This window comes from Leucoraja erinacea, chromosome 25 (genome assembly GCF_028641065.1).
Source record: "Leucoraja erinacea ecotype New England chromosome 25, Leri_hhj_1, whole genome shotgun sequence".
In the NCBI taxonomy this organism is placed as follows: Eukaryota; Metazoa; Chordata; class Chondrichthyes; order Rajiformes; family Rajidae; genus Leucoraja; species Leucoraja erinaceus.
In genome coordinates this window covers 22,953,303-22,969,475 of record NC_073401.1, presented here as the reverse complement: position 1 = coordinate 22,969,475, position 16,173 = coordinate 22,953,303, and the positions used below count along the sequence as shown (strand labels likewise).

The 16,173-nt window shown below is 50.3% G+C and overlaps 1 pseudogene; it reads left to right on the top strand.

Annotated features, from left to right (window-relative positions):
• The window catches only part of LOC129709347 (Ig heavy chain C region-like), a 32,731-nt pseudogene extending 17,402 nt beyond the window's left edge, over positions 1–15,329 (top strand).
• The last annotated feature ends 844 nt before the right edge of the window (positions 15,330–16,173 follow it).

Here is a 16,173-nt window from a genome sequence, read left to right as displayed (position 1 = left end):
TACAGTTTTGGTCTCCAAATCTGAGGAAGGACATTCTTGCCATAGAGGGAGTACAGAGACGGTTCACCAGACTGATTCCTGGGATGTCAGGACTGTCTTATGAAGAAAGACTGGATAGACTTGGTTTATACTCTCTAGAATTTAGGAGATGGAGGGGCGGATCTTATAGAAACATAGAACCATAGACATTAGGTACAGGAGTAGGCCATTCGGCCCTTCGAGCCTGCACCGCCATTCAATATGAGCATGGCTGATCAGCCAACTCAGTATCCCGTACCTGCCTTCTCTCCATAACCCCTGATCCCCTTAGCCACAAGGGCCACATCTAACTCCCTCTTAAATATACCCAATGATCTGGCCTCAACTACCCTCTGTGGCAGAGAGTTCCACAGATTCACCACTCTCTGTGTGAAAAAAGTTCTCTCATCTCGGTTTAAAGGATTTCCCCCTTATCCTTAAGCTGTGAACCCCTTGTCCTGGACTTCCCCAACATCGGGAGCAATCTTCCTGCATCTAGCCTGTCCAACCCCTTAAGAATTTTGTAAGTTTCTATAAGATCCCCCTCAATCTCCTAAATTCTAGCGAGTACAAGCCGAGTCTATCCAGTCTTTCTTCATAAGACAGTCCTGACATCCCAGGAATCAGTCTGGTGAACCTTCTCTGTACTCCCTCTATGGCAATAATGTATTTCCTCAGATTTGGAGACCAAAACTGTACACAATACTCCAGGTGTGGTCTCACCAAGACCTTGTAATACTGGAGTAACTCAGCGGGGTCCCTCCCCCTCCCCCTCTCTCTCTCCCCCCCATCTCTCCCTCTCTCCCTAGAGAGGTGGACTGAGGGTTTAAATCCTCGCCTTGATCTCATGCTCAGGAAGTTTGAGAGGGAACTGCAAGCGCAGGGAAAATATCGAAGGCGGGTAGGCTGGAGGAATTCAGCGGATGAGGCAGGCAGAGCATCTCTGTGGAGAACGTGGACAGGTGACGTTTCTGGTCCAGACCCTTCTACACACACACATCACAGAAACGCACACACACTCAAACACTAACGCACAAGAATGGGATGACAGATTTGATGAGGTAAAGGATCTCCCCCCCCCCTCCCCAGAACTCTCTCTCTCCCCCCCTCTCCCCATCTCTCCCTCTGTCCCTAGAGAGGTGGATTGAGGTTTTAAATCCTCGCCTTGATCCCATGCTCAGGAAGTTTGAGAAGGAACTGCAAGCGCAGGGAAAATATCGAAGGCGGGTAGGCCGGAGGAATTCAGCGGATGAGGCAGCATCTCTGGGGAGAATGGTGGACAGGTGCCGTTTCGGGTCCAGAACCCTTCTACACACGCACTCCCGCACACACTCACACACACTCAAACACTAACACACACAGGAATGGGAATGACAGATTTGACGAGGTAAAGGATCTCCCCCTCCTCTCTCTCTCTCTCCCCCTCCCCCTCTCCCCATCTCCCCCCCTCTCTCCCTCGAGATGTTGGATTAAGGTTTGAAATCCTCGCCTTGATCTCATGCTCAGGAAGTTTGAGAAGGAACTGCAAGCGCCGGGAAAATATCGAAGGCGGGTAGGCCGGAGGAATTCAGCGGATGAGGCAGAGAATGTGGACGGGTGATGTTTCGGGGCGTGACTCTCTCTCTCTCTCTCTCTTTTCCAGGCATCTTCTACATGTGCGCTTACAGGATGTGTGAGTGTCGGCGGTTGACGGGTCCCGCGCTAAAGCGGACCCCACACCCCCCCCCCCCCCCCCCCCCGCTGGACCCCCCCCCCCCCCCCCACACACACACACTAATAAAGAATCTAATCCACACCCAGTGTCTGAGTCTCTGTCTGATCATCATAGTGAGCTCTTCACACCTCACCTCTCCTCCTCTCTCTCTCCATCCCCTTCACTTCCTCTCTTTCCCCCCCTCCCTCCCTCTCTCCTCTCTCCTCTCCTCCTCTCTCTCTCTCCTCTCTCTCTCTCCCTCCCCCCATCCCCCCAACGTCACCATCCACCACTCACCCCCATCCCAACCCGGAGAAAAGGTGGCTAGTGATGGGGGTGGGGCTAGTGATGGGGGTGGAGCCCAGTGATGGGGGTGGAGCCAGTGAGTGATGGGGGTGAGCTAGTGATGGGGGTGGAGCTAGTGATGGAGAGAGATGGATGGCGTGGAGTGGGCTAGTGATGGGGGTGTGGAGCCAGTGTGGGGGGTGGAGATGGTGATGGGGGTGGAGATGGTTGATGGGGGTGGAGATGGTGATGGGGGGGTGGGAGACATGGTGATGGGGGTGGAGATGGTGATGGGGGTGGAGATGGTGATGGGGGTGGAGCTAGTGATGGGGGTGGAGATGGTGGGGGGGGAGGAGTGGTGGGGGTGGGGGGATTGGGGAGATAAAATAGATGGGGTGGAGGGTGAGTGGGGGGGGAGATGGTGATGGGGGTGGAGATGGTGATGGGGGTTGAGAGATGGTGATGGGGGGGTGAGATGGTGATGGGGGTGGGGATGGTGATGGGGGTGGAGATGGTGATGGGGGTGGAGATGGTGATTGGGGGGGGAGATGGTGATGGGGGTGGAGATGGTGATGGGGGTGGAGATGGTGATGGGGGTGGAGATGGTGATGGGGGTGGAGATGGTGATGGGGGTGGAGATGGTGATGGGGGTGGAGATGGTGATGGGGGTGGAGATGGTGATGGGGGTGGAGATGGTGATGGGGGGGGGAGATGTGTGGATGGGGGTGGAGGAGATGGTGATGGGGGTGGAGATGGGGATGGGGGGGGAGCTAGGTGATGGGGGTGGAGATGGTGATGGGGTGGAGATGGTGATGGGGGTGGAGATGGTGAGGGGGTGGGAGTGAGCTTGGTGATGGGGGTGGAGATGGTGATGGGGGTGGAGATGGTGATGGGGGTGGAGATGGTGATGGGGGTGGAGATGGTGATGGGGGTGGAGATGGTGATGGGGGTGGAGATGGTGATGGGGGTGGAGATGGTGATGGGGGGTGGAGATGGTGATGGGGGTGGAGATGGTGATGGGGGTGGAGATGGTGATGGGGGTGGAGATGGTGATGGGGGTGGAGATGGTGATGGGGTGGAGATGGTGATGGGGGTGGGAGATGGTGATGGGGGTGGAGATGGTGATGGGGGTGGAGATGGTGATGGGGGTGGAGATGGTGATGGGGGGGGTGGAGATGGTGATGGGGGTGGAGATGGTGATGGGTGTGGAGATGGTGATGGGGGTGGAGATGGTGATGGGGGTGGAGATGGTGATGGGGGTGGAGATGGTGATGGGGGTGGAGATGGTGATGGGGGTGGAGAGGATGTGAGATGGTGGGGGGGTGGAGATGGTGAGGGGGTGGAGAGGTGGATGATGGGGTGATGGGGGGTGGAGAGATGGGGGGTGGAGATGGTGATGGGGGTGGAGATGGTTGATGGGGGTGGAGTGAGTGAGGGGGTGGAGATGGTGATGGGGGTGGAGATGGTGATGGGGGGAGAGTTGGGATGGGGGTGGAGAGATGGTGATGGGGGTGGAGATGATGGTGATGGGGGTGGGAGATGGTGATGGGGGGGGGGAGATGGTGATGGGGGTGGAGATGGTGAGGGGGTGGGATGGATGATGGGGGAGATGGTGATGGGGGGGAGATGGTGATGGGGGGTGGAGATGGTGATGGGGGGAGCTAGATGGTTGGTGATGGGGGTGGAGATGGTGATGGGGTGGAGATGGGGCTTTGGAGATGGTGATTGGGGGTTGGCTAGTGATGGGGGTGGAGATGGTGATGGGGGGTGGTGATGAGATGGTGATGGGGGGTGGAGATGTGATGTGTTGGAGATGGTGATGGGGGTGAGATGGTGATGGGGTGGAGGATGGAGATGGTGATGGGGTTGGAGATGGTGATTGGGGTTGATGATGGGGTGAGATGTTGATGGGGGTGGTTAGATGGTGATGGGGGTGGAGATGGTGATGGGGGTGGAGATGGTGATGGGGGGTGGGTGGGAGGTTGGATGTGGGTGGGGGGTGGAGATGGTGTGGGGGTGGAGATGGTGATGGGGGGGGATGGTGAGGGGGTCGGGATGGGTGGAGATGGTGGGGTGTGAGAGATGGTGATGGGGGTGGAGATGGTGATGGGGGTGGAGATGGTGATGGGGGTGGAGATGGTGATGGGGTGGAGCTGGATGGATGGTGGGATGGGGGGGGAGCGATGGTGATGGGGGTGGAGATGGTGATGGGGGGGAGGTGATGGGGGGGTGGGGATGTGATGGGGTGGGATGGTGGGGGTGGAGATGGTGATGGGGGTGGAGATGGTGATGGGGTGGAGGGTGTGTGATGGGGATGGGGGTGGAGATGGTGATGGGGGGTGGGGTGATGGGGGTGAGATGGGGTGAGAGATGGTGATGGGGGTGGATGGTGATGGGGGTGGAGATGGTGATGGGGGTGAGATGGTGATGGGGGTGGAGATGGTGATGGGGGTGTGAGATGGGTGATTGGGTGTGGTTGAGAGGTGATGGGGGTGGGAGATGATGATGGGGGGGTGGAGATGGTGATGGGGGTGGAGATGGTGATGGGGGTGGACGAGATGGTGATGGGGGTGGAGCACTGGTGATGGGGTGGTGATGGGGTGTGGATGGTGATGGGGGTGGAGATGGTGATGGGGGTGGAGATGGTGGGAGGGGGGATGGTGGATGGTGATGGGGGTGCGGGATGGGGATGATGGGGGTGGAGATGGTGATGGGGGTGGAGATTGGTGATGGGGGTGGGAGATGGTGATGGGGGGGAGATGGTGATGGGGGTGGAGATGGGGGGGGGGGGGAGATGGTGATGGGGGTGGGATGGGGGTGGAGATGGTGATGGGGAGGAGATGGTGATGGGGGGGGGAGATGGTGGATGGGGTGTGATGGTGGGGGTGGGGTGAGATGGGGATGGGGGGTGGAGATGGTGATGGGGGTGGAGATGGTGAGGGGGGTGGAGATGGTGGATGGTGTATGGGGTGGCTGGTGAGATTTTGATGGGGGTGGAGGATGGTGATGGGGGGGTGGATGGTGATGGTGTGGGTGGAGATGGGGGTGATGGGGGTTGAGCTGGTGATGGGGGTGGAGGCTGGTGATGGGGGTGGGAGATGGTGATGGGGGTGGAGATGGTGATGGGTGGGGGGAGATGGTGATGGGTGGGGAGATGGTGGATGGCGGTGATGGGGATGTGGAGATGGTGAGTGATGGTGATGGGGTGGAGATGGTGATGGGGGTGGAGATGGTGATGGGGTGTGTGGTGATGGTGAATGGGGGTGGAGATGGTGATGGGGTGGAGATGGTGATGGGGGTGGAGATGGTGAGGTGATGGGGGGTGGGGATGGTGATGGGGTGGTGGAGATGGTGATTGGGGGTGGGCTGTGGGGGTGGGGTGGATGTGGGGGGATGGTGATGGGGGTGGAGTGGTGATGGGGGTGGAGATGGTGATGGGGGGGGAAGGGATGATGGGGGTGGAGATGGTGATGGGGGTGGAGATGGTGATGGGGGGGGGGATGGGGGATGGGGGTGGAGATGGATGGGATGGGGGTGGAGATGGTGATGGGGGTGGTGAGAGGGGATGGGGGTGGGGGGAGATGGTGATGGGGGTGAGATGGGATGGGGGGTGGAGATGGTGAGGGGGTGGAGGGTGATGGGGGTGGAGATGGTGATGGGGGTGGAGATGGTGATGGGGGTGGAGATGGTGATGGGGTGGAGAGGTAGTGATGGGGGTGGATGATGGTGATGAGATGGTGGAGGATGGTGATGGGGGTGGGCAGATGGTGATGGGGGGGGAGATGGTGATGTGGGGTGGAGATGGTGATGGGGTGGAGATGGTGATGGGGGGTGGAGATGGTGATGGGGGTGGAGATGGTGATGGGGGTGGCGGTGGGGTGCTGATGGGTGGAGATGGTGTGATGGGGGCGAGATGTGATGATGGGGGGTGGAGATGGTGATGGGGGTGGAGTTGGAGATGTGATGGTGGTGGAGATGGTGATGGGGGTGGAGATGGTGATGGGGGTGGAGCTTGATGGGATGGGGGTGGAGATGGTGATGGGGGTGGAGATGGTGATGGGGGTGGAGATGGTGATGGGGTGGAGATGGTGATGGGGGTGGAGATGGTGATGGGGGTGGAGATGGTGATGGGGGTGGAGATGGTGATGGGGGTGGAGATGGTGATGCTGGGGGTGGAGATAGTGATGGGGGGGGATCGATGGTGATGGGGGTGGAGATGATGGGGGTGAGATGGTGGGGTGGAGATTTTGATGGGGGTGGGAGATGGTGATGGGGGTGGAGATGGTGATGGGGGGTGGAGATGGTGATGGGGGAGTGGAGATGGTGATGGGGGTGGAGATGGTGATGGGGGTGGAGATGGTGATGGGGGTGGAGATGGATGGGGGGTGGAGATGGGATGTGGGTGGAGATGTGATGGGGGGGGAGAGATGGGCATGGGGATGGGAGGGGGTGGAGATGGTGATGGGGGTGGTGAGATGGTGATGGGGGTGGAGATGGTGATGGGGGTGGATGGATATGGTGATGGGGGTGGAGAGGTGATGGGGGTGGAGATGGTGATGGGGGTGGAGATGGTGATGGGGGTGGAGATGGTGATGGGGGTGGAGATGGTGATGGGGGTGGAGATGGTGATGGGGGTGGAGATGGTGATGGGGGGAGAGAGATGGTGATGGATGGGTGGAGAGATGTGATGGGGGTGGAGCTAGGATGGGGGTGGAGATGGTGATGGGGGTGGAGATGGTGATGGGGGTGGAGATGGTGATGGGGTGGAGATGGTGATGGGGGTGGAGATGGATGATGGGGGTGGAGATGGTGATGGGGGTGGAGATGGTGATGGGGGTGGAGATAGGTGATGGGGGTGGAGATGGTGATGGGGGTGGAGATGGTGATGGGGGTGGAGATGGTGATGGGGGTGGAGATGGTGATGGGGGTGGAGATGGTGATGGGGGGTGGAGATGGTGATGGGGGTGGAGATGGTGATGGGGGTGGAGATGTGTGATGGGGGTGGAGATGGTGATGGGGGTGGAGATGGTGATGGGGGTGGAGATGGTGATGGGGGTGGAGAGATGGTGATGGGGGGTGGAGATGGTGATGGGGGTGGAGATGGTGATGGGGTGGATGGTGATGGTTGAGATGTGATGGGGGTGGAGATGGTGATGGGGGTGGAGATGGTGATGGGGGTGGAGATGGTGATGGGGTGTGGAGAGGGTGATGGGGGTGGAGATGGTGTGGGGTGGAGATGGTGAGGGGGGTGGAGATGGTGATGGGGGTGGATGATGGTGATGGGGGTGGAGATGGTGATGGGGGTGGAGATGGTGATGGGGGTGGTGGATGATGGTGATGGGGGTGGAGATGTGATGGGGGTGGAGATGGTGATGGGGGTGGAGATGGTGATGGGGGTGGAGATGGTGATGGGGGTTGGAGATGGTGATGGGGGTGGAGATGGTGATTTGGAAAAAAAGTAAATACTGCTTCTACCACATTTTCAGAAACGTAATTGATGAGGCTTTCTCCATTCTGAGAGATGTGTTTTGTTTCTTCACTTTTTGAAGTAGGCATTTATTTTTGTTTAACCGGTGACGTTTAGCTTTAGATTACCCCAGCCGAATTGTCCTCACCCTTCACATGCTGTTAAGACCCCGCATAATCACCTGTGCTTCAATTAAAGCAACTCTCATGCTTCAAACTGTCGAGCACTCGCTCGTTGCAGATATGGGTCTATTAGTAACCATTTTCTGAATTGCTTCAAAGGCATTTACATTTCAATACTCTGCTCGATTCTGCGATGAAGTACAACTGAAACACTAAGACCCTTTCTCTTTTGTATTCGGTTTTTCTGGCGTAAGATGCTAACACTGTTACCTTTCCTAGGTAGTTGTTGTACCTTTTTCTAGCCTGTGGCGAATGCTCACCAACAATTCGAAATAATTCTGCATCTCAAAACACTGAAAATTGTCAAAATGTAAATATGAAGGGCCTCGACCCGAAACGTTAACCATACCTTCTCTCCAGAGATGCTGCCTGTCCCTCTGAGTTACCTCAACTTTTTGTGTCTATATTGTAAATAACATTCTTTTGTATCACTTATCCTGCCAAAATTGACATTTCACATGTTCCCACATCCCGCATTTACCAGGCCTTTGCCCAATCACTGGAACTATCCACATCCACGGTGGCCTTGTTTTGTTCTTCATGTCATTAACAAATTCAACAGCCAACATTTTTTTAAGCATTTTTAGAAATTGTGGCTCCAGCAGTGATCTATGAGGCACATCAGTTTTTGCATCTTTCCAACCTGAATTTTGCCTATTTATGCGTGATCTATGTTTCAAACTAATCGCCCAATGTTCTTTTCTTAACAATAAATACCAAGACTCGTAGAAAATACGTGCAGGAGTAGGCTATTCGGCCCTTCGAGCAGCACCGCCATTCAACATGATCATGGCTGATCATCCAAAATCGGTATCCCGTTCCTGCTTTCTCCCCATATCCCTTGGTTCCATCAGCCCTAAAAGCTATATCTAACTCTCTGTTGAATACAACCAGTGATTTGGCCTCCATTGCCTTCTGTGGCAGAGAATTCCACAGATTCACAACTCTCTGCGTAACAAAAGTGTTTCCGCATCTCTGTCCTAAATGGCCTACCATTTTTTAAAACTAGGACGCCTGGTTCTGGATTCCCCCATCATCGGGAACATTTTACATGCATCTAGTGTATCCAATCCCTTAAGAATGTTATATGTCTTCACGGAATCTTCTCACGTGACTCCGAAGTAAAATCTGGTGAACCGACGTTGCACTCCCTCAATAGCAAGAATGTCCTTCCTCAAATTTAGAGACTAAAACTGCACACAATAGACCAGGTGTGGTCTCACTAGGGCCCTGTACCACTGCCGTCGGACCACCTTGTTCCTATACTCAAATCCTCTCGCAATGAAGGCCAACGTGCCATTCGATTTTCTTCACTGCCGACTGCACCTGCAAGCTTTCTTTCCGTGACTGGTGTTCAAGGACACACAGTTCTCGTTTCACCTCCCCTTTCCCAAATTTGACACCATTCAGATAATAATCTGCCTTCCTGTTTTTGCCACCAAAGTGGATAACCTCACATTTATCCACGTTATACTGCATCTGTCATGCATCTGCCCATTTACACATCCTATCCAAGTCACCCTGCTGCCTCATAGCATCCTCCATGCAGCTCACACTGTCACCCAGCTTTGTGTAATCAGCAAACTTGGAGATGTTGCATTTAATTCCTTCATCTTAATCGTTAATATATATAGTTAATAACTGAGGTCCCAACACTGAGCCTTGCGGCACTAGTCACTGCCTGCCATTCTGAAAAGGACCCGTTAATTCCTACGCTTTGCTTCCTGTCTGCCATATAGTTCACCATCCATGTCAATACCCTACCTCCAATATTACCACATTATTTACCAGATCAACCTTCGATTCCTCACCTTATCAAATGCCTGCTCGAAATTATATCTGCCTGGCTTGGAACTTCTTCAAAGCCTTTCGGTAAATTGGTGGAACGTCCTTCATAAATTCATAAATTGTAGGACCAGAATTAGGCCTTTCAGCTCTAATTCTACCCGGCCATTTTATCACGCTTGATTTATCTCTCCCTCTCAGCCCCTCTCAGCCCCATTCTCCTGACTTATCCCCATAACCCTTATCACTCTTACTAATCACCAACCAATCAATCTGCACCTTAAAAATATCCATTGAGTTGGCTTCCACAGCGTTCTGAAGCAATGGATTCCACAGATTCACCACCCTCTGACTAAAGGAATTCCTCCTCATCACCTTTTGTAAATGTACGTCCTTTTATTCTGAGGCTATAACCTTTGGTCCTTGACTCCCCCGCTCGTCGAAACATCCACTCCACATCCACTCTATCCAGGAGGGGAGGGGGCGCTCTCCCAAAGTCTACTATCAATTCCACCGTCTTAAGGACATTGAGCTCCAGATTGTTACGAAGGCACCAGGACGCCAGCTGTGTTACTTCCTGTCTGTAGGCAGATTCCTCCCCAACCTGGATCAGTCCAATCAGGGTTGTGTCGCCCTGGGATCCATGGGATCACCCTCGTAAACCTCCTCTGGACCCTCTCCAACGCCAGCTCACCCTTCCTCAGATTGGAGCCCGACACCGTTCACAACACTCCAAATGCGGTCTGACCAGTGCCTGATAAAGGCCCAGCAATACATCCCTGGTTTTGTATTCTGTTTTTGTGTTCTGGCCCTCTCGAAAGAAATGCTAGCATTGCATTTGCCTTCCCGACTACAGACTTGTAAATTAACTTTTGGGGAATCCTGCACCAGCACTCCCAAACCCCTTTGCACCTTACGTTTCTGAATGTTCCCTTTCTCAACAATATTTTGACTTTTGCGAGATGACCTTATTGATTATTTTGTCAATACCCTTTATATCGTTTTAGTAACAGCTTGCAATATTTCTGTCCCTCCTCCTTTCTGAATGTAAATGATCACCAAGGAACGTCCATGGTAGTTTTGAAATAAAAACTCAAAGCAATGAATTCAGCGCTGCATTGGGATGAATTAAGATTCTAGAATGAAATACAATACATCTTAACACCCTGTCAGCCCGTGGCTCTATCAACTTCCTAATGATTGCAACGTTAGTGAGTTTGTTCCTTGCTTCCACTTCCATGTCTGCAGCCGTTTCTGGGATGTTGTCCGTGTTCTGTAGCAGTGCAGACCGAGGACATTTTTCAGTTTACATTTTCTGTCATCTCCATATTCCCCTTTACTTTTACCCCAGATCCCCTACTTCACTGTCCAGTCTGTAGGTTGTAATAAAAATGACAGCATTTCTTACTATCATGCATTAACACTTCTAGCTGACGTCCAACAATATTTTAATATACTCATTGAACGCTTCGACATATTATTTTACAATTCGCTGTTCAATTTTCTGATTTCCATTCAACTTTGCTCATAGAAATTTTTTGTGCTCTTAGTTTAATGCTGTCTTTAACATGTTGAGATAATCGTGGATGTTTTATTTCTTGTGGCACGTGTGTAGTTTCTGTCTTTTGAATGATTACGTTGAAAGCTTCCGTCTACATCTGGAATTTCCGATATTTTAATTGAATTTGCTGGTGGATTTCAAGTTCAAGTTCACATTTAGTGTCACATACACGCACCAATTATGGTACAGTGATATTTGAGTTACCATGCAGCCCATTCAAGTAAAAATAACACAATACATTCAGCTGGCTCCGTTCCATGGCATGCATTTACCCCTATACAGCATTACCTCACCCTCACATTTCTACTTTAATTAATGATGTATTGTTCTTCCCATGCCCTTCAATTCGACCGTCTGAAGGGTCGTTCTCTCGCATTGCGATGAAGACATATTAACAGACTCTCATGTGCCGTTTAATTTCACCATTAAAGTGGACACTTTAAATACAATGAAGGGGCTAATGGTGGAATGGTGCATTGCACTATTACACGACTGCGAATTATTTGTAGGAAAAGGACAAAGGTGTTATTTTATAATTATTTGGGAGCTTAAGGTGATTAGTGCAAAGTCTGTACAGTGCCACCATTCAACACAGCTGACACCGTTTACTCAGTAAATAAGAGCCTGCTCTCACACAACAGTTCCCGTGTGAGTCTCAGAGCTTCTCTCCCCCTCCCCCCGCCGCCGTTGAGTTCACCGTTGTCTGCTATTCTCCTCCCACTTAAAACAACATGAATATTTCTTTCTCCCAAAGGGCTGGAGCTGCAGAAATATCATTTTACCCCGAGCCAATAATTCAGTGAATCGGTGTCACGTGGATAAAGATTTGCATGAATAATTAATAATTAGTGACTGAAGACTTTAAAAGAGAAACTTGGAAAGGGCTCAAAACCGCGCTTGTGCAGCAAGATATTCCCTTATAACCTTCAACATGGCTGAATGGGTTTGGGTTCTCGCCTTGGTGACCTGTTTCCACTGTGAGTAGAGCGCATAATGATTAATGCTGTATCGTTTTACATTCTGCTGTGTTTTTATTTCTAATGGTTCTGTATATTTATCTGTTATTTCTATCAGCTATAAACGCGGAGATTACCTTGACTCAGAGCCCGTCTATATCACAATCGCCGGGAACAACCGTGAAAATCACCTGTACACTGTCAGGGGGCAGCATCGGTAGCTTCTACACGAGCTGGTACTGGCAGAAGCCGGACAGCAGCCCTGTCTTGGTGTGGTATGGAACCACCAGAGGCACCGGAATTCCAGACCGATTCACGGGATCCGATGAATCATCCACGAACCAAATGCATTTAACCATCACCAACGTGCAATCGGAGGACGCGGCCGATTATTACTGTGCTGTGCGTGCCAGCAAGTACATACATATTCACCTTCGGGAGAGGAACCAAACTGAATCTAAGCAGTAAGTAAAGTATTCACGGTGTGAAACAACAAATCGTTGAACTTGGGTTTTGCTTTCCATCATAAATCCTCGGTAGAAAGTTCTTATTAAACTAAAGTAGACAGGACGGGTCAGCCAGCTTCTCCGGTAGAAGTATAGATGGGCAATGGTTTGTGTCGGAACCTTTGCGAAAGGTTCCCGAACGGAAATATCATCTTTCTTTGTGGACCAGAGGTGCTGTCTGATCAGCTGGATTACTTCAGCACTTTGTGTTGTACTCAAGATGCCAACATTCGCGGTTCCTTGTTTCTCCTACGTGAACTTGTTTTTTTTTTAATAATCCTTTACCTCCATCCCTACAATACTCCGGGAAATCTGCGCTCATCTATCCGTGGCTTCTTGATCATCGTGGAATTTAACGCCTTCACAGACTGACAGCTGTGCTTCAAATGCGAAGTTGTTAAATTCTGTAATGATCTGAACGTCTATTTCCCACTTCCTTCCCTGATGTTCATGAAACCTGCTCCTTTAACAGGAATACTGATTCTCTGATTTGAAGTATCCTCAAGTGGCGGGTTCCATATGAGACTGCTGCTATTGGTCACTTTGCTTCAATATAAGCGGAATGCAAACCAAAACTGTTGCCGTTACTTGAACAAATGTTCGGGAAATTATGAGATTTCATTAACTTACAGTATATTGTGGACACGGATAATACCAACTCTGAGAGTGGGCCAAATAGAATCATTGGAAACATCCAAAGGAAAGTTAATAAACATTTGGCAAGGGATGTCGGTGAATTTAAATGGGATATTTTTGGAATTGCAAATACCCATTAGGGCAAATTGCGCGAAGTTGATTTCTGATCGTTTTAATGATACCATGAGGGTGAAGTGGCGTTTAGACAGGGTTACACGCGCTCCCTACAACAGCGCTAAAACTAATTGTCAGGGAAAAGGTTAAAACCAAAATTTAAACGCTTCGCACGGAGCATTTCAATTCCCTTTACGCGAAAGCGTGGAGGATTGTTGCAAGTCTGATTCAGCTCCGAAATTAGAAACAAGAGCAGAACCGGATTCTGGTTCATTCCTCGTTCAGCGAGCCATTGCCACCTTAGCTGATCACATTTGTGTGGATATGCCGTCAGACTCTTTGTACCCTTGACTCTTGTAGAACCTGCAAGGGATTTTGATGCTAGTTCTCCGATTGCCATCGAGTGTATGATATAGCAGAAAACGCAGACTGTTCATTATGCTGTTAAACATGATCCCTCTGAGTGTTGATTTTTTTTACGGGCAGGCGGTTGGTAGACCGACATGTCAAAAAAGCTTCAAAGAGCGAGACATAATTTTCCATTTTCTGATAAATTAATGCAGAAATGGGCACACGTGTATACGAGGTTATTGCTGAATTGCCTTGAATCGTACGATTGGAAGGAAATAGTACAGCGTCTTTAAATTCAGCATTAGCTTGAAATGTTTTTTAAAGTCCGAATATGTTGGATGTTAAACCCAGAGCTGTCTGGACATGTGTCAGAAGGAATTTGAATCTGACCAAAACATTTCTTTAGTTTTACCTTTCATTTTTCTGCCCGCCACCATCATTGAATCATGAACTTTCTGGACGATGTGGAAGATTCACTAATAAGTAACATTCTAAAGATTGTTCCGGGATAGAATTGGGATTACTATTTAAACAAGCATTAATTTGGAAATGCTGCTCATTCTGCCAGGATGAGTTGTATTTACATTTTTTCTGCCCGTTTCCATGATCTGTAGAAAATTGTATGTTATATGTTTTACCAAACCTCGGATATACCCCCATAAAAATTAACTTATCATGATTCTGCTGTATAAAATGAGGTTTATAAATGACCGGGAATTGTAAAGCCAGTGCAGTACACGGCCATGGAGCCACGGAGTTATGCAGCGGTGGAACAGTCCTTCAGTCCAGCTATTTCATGCCGACCGGGTTGCCTTACTTGAGCTGGTCCCATTTGCGCGTGTCAGGCCCATATCTCTTTGAACCTTTCTTATCCAAGTATTAATTCAAATGTTTATTTAAATGGTGTTATTGTACTTGCCTCATCAACTTCTCTGGGGAACTCATTCCATGGAGTCAACGCGTTATGTGTACAAATGTTGCCCTGAACCTAAACCCACTAATTCTTCATTCTCCTACTACGGGGAAAAGATTCCATGCGCTAACCCTATGTATTCCCCTCGCGATTTTGTAACCGCCATGCGATCACCCTAAGGTCTTCTACACTCCAAGGACTAACGTCCTCGCATATCCAATCTATCCAACGAGTCGGCATATATCTTGCCTGGAGTCATTCCAGCTGAATCGATTCTGACTTTTAAATCAACTGATAAATAATTCATTTGTATTTATTTCAATTCTTTATTTCCAGGTCCGCGCTCCCCCACCGTTTCCATTCTGGCGCCATCAATGGGTGAAGTCACCGCAAAAAGTACCGCCATCCTGGTGTGTTTGGTGAGCGGGTTCAACCCGGGCGCTGTGGACATTAAGTGGACCGTGGACGGCAGTGTGAGAAGTGACGGCGCTGCGACCAGCCGGGTCCAGCAGGAGAAGGACAACTCGTTCAGTGCGAGCAGTTACCTGACTCTGCCAGCCGCCTACTGGAACTCACACGATCTTTACTCCTGTGTGGTTCAACACGAAACCCAGGCAACCCCGATTAAGGCAGACATCACCAGATCCAGTTGCCTATAATTCAAAGGATCAAATTCCCGATTTGTTCAATTTCTTTGTAAATTAATCCAATATTCAGATATGGAATGTTCGCTTTAACAGGGTATTTGTTCAAACGCAGCACGTGTGCATTTTGTTGCCGTGAATGCGCTGTTGGTATTTTACGATGAACTGAAAAACGATAATGTAACATTTAATGCAATAAAACAGATTATTCTACTTACGATGCATCGTTGTAATTTTCTGTGCAAATGTCCTTGCCTTCAATAGAATAAAAACAATAATGTCCGATGATGCCAGTGTGTATAAACTGGCGTTTTGTGAACCTTTGTTATATTTCAAATACACTGAGGTTTCATGATTGATCGTAGATCCATGTGTTAGGACAGTTGAAGGGACCGCTTGCACATACCCCCCCCCCCCCCCCCCCCCCCCAGATTGAAGAAATTAGGTGCAAACCAGTGTCTCCTATTTTGGATATCCCAAAAATACGGAAGCGCAGTCTTGGCATTACGCTAATATGCTTGAAGTACCCAAATGTGTCCAATCGTTCCGCACTAAATATCACAATATATCAGTGTTTATACCAGGAAAAACGCGATGACAAGTGTGGGTTGAGGGATTAGTTAACCGCGGCATTACCGTGGTCTTTAATCAGCTCAACATTAATCACCAGAAGTGGTCATATATTTAAACAGTATAACGAAAGAAATAAAGTTTAGGCTCGCAGGGCTAATGGGATAAACAGCTTTCGGGACATGGCAACTGCTTGGATGTTCTTCTCTGGGAATAAAAAAACATGTTTAACAGGGGGAATAAATTGTGAAAATCTGGGGGAAATCTGCTTCCGATGTGGGTGTCCTATCTGGAGAGATTCTCCACTACGATGTCAATTTCCAGTAGTACAATAACAGGTTGGGGACGTGTGCTGTCTATTTTTATCACATCCCTTCCTCCACGGTTACCATTCACTCCCTTTCCCCCTTATTTTGTGGCTGATTTCATTTCTTGTTCCTTTTCACCCACAGCCTTTGCCAATTAACCCCCCGCCCCAATCTGCTAATCAAC